Genomic DNA, 1,681 nt, shown 5'->3' with positions numbered 1-1,681 from the left:
TATATGTGTGTGTGTATGTATATATATATATATATATATATATATATATATATACATATATATATATATAAAAAGTACAGTAAAACTGCAGGAAAGGGCACGGGGGGGCAATCTAATGTGAATTTATTTTATTTTGCAATGTATCAGTGTGTTTTACTTTTGAATTTGCTGCCGGTTCCACCCCCCTGCGAGCCTCACATCGCAGGAGATGGAGGCCGGGGCACAGAGAGCATCGGGAGGAAGATCCACCACCGCACACCGCCCGCATACATCGCTGGATCCCAGTGACCCCTCTACCAGGATCCACTTCACACAGGACCCTTTTTTTGGTCCGCACCAGAATTGGATCACATGGTGGTTCACACCTATGCAATCCGATTCATGTCCGAACTGACAGTTCACACTGCGATGTGCAAACTGACCTGGGGGTGTCGTTAACTTTGTAATGACACCCCCAGCGATTCGCATATGGCAGTGTGAACTGCCTGCGAGTTGAATGCAATGCGGGAACCCGCAGTGGAGTCGTAAGGTTCCCGGTTCGCATATGTGTGAACTGGGACTTAGGCCTCATGCACACTGGATGTTATCAAAATGCCAGTAGAAAGCTGTTGTTGTAGAAGGTGTTTTTTAAGCTTTTTTGCCGTAGCGTTTTTTAGCTGTTTTTTGCTTTTTTTGCAAAACTATGCTCCCACAAAAGCTTATGGTTCAAAAACGTTGAAAAAAAAAACTGAATAGCCGCATTTTTCTGGGGGGTTTTTTGGGCATTTTTAAGCTTTGATCAGAGTTAGAGCGTTTTTATAGCTGAGAAAAACACCTCGTAAAACCCACTAGTTTTGGGGGATTTTTTTTCCAGCCAGAAAACACCCCTGCCAAAAACTGCTGATAGCCTATGTGTGCATGGACACCTAGGACAACATGCTGGGGAGTTTACTGGCTGCAGAAAAAATGTCTGACCCCAAAAACAGCAGCCGGAAAAAATGTCCAGTGTGCATGAGGCCTTAGGCTGACCATATATTATACAATTTTCTTATTCAATTTCCTTTAGATTTACCTATAACGATGTAGTGCAAGGGCCTGCCTGATTGCATACATATTGAGAGTGTTTAGGTTTGACCTCATATTATATGGTTTTGGTAAATCTAAAGGAAAATTGTAGGAGAAAATTGTATAATGTATGGCCAGCCTTAGCCATCGTTCACACTGAAGCCATTTGTCATGCAATTTGACAGGTTAAATCCTATGACAAGTCACAGCCAATTGTCGGCAATGGCGCCGTTCTAATCGGTGCGACACCAACTTTGCAGCGCTGCACCAATTCGCAAAAGCAATACCTGCACCACTTTTGCCGATTGCGGGTGCGACTTCAATAGACATCTGTGCATGAGGCCACACAGATGTCTTTCAAGTCGCATGGACATGCTGCTTTACCCACTTCAGCCCCGGAAGGTTTCACCCCCTTAATGACCAGGCCATTTTTTGCAATACGGCACTGCGTTATTTTAACTGACAATTGCGCGGTCATGGGACGCTGTACTCAAATAAAATTGATGTTCTTTTTTTCCCCACAAATAGAGCTTTCTTTTGGTGGTATTTGATCACCTCTGCGGTTTTTATTTTTTGTGTTATAAACAAAAAAAAGCGACAATTTTGAAAAAATATATATTTTTTTCTGCTATAAAAC

Source organism: Pelophylax lessonae, assembly GCF_965119305.1.
Source record: "Pelophylax lessonae genome assembly, chromosome: 1".
Lineage (NCBI taxonomy): Eukaryota > Metazoa > Chordata > Amphibia > Anura > Ranidae > Pelophylax > Pelophylax lessonae.
The sequence above is the reverse complement of the archived record's forward strand: the minus strand, read 5'-3'. Positions refer to the sequence as shown.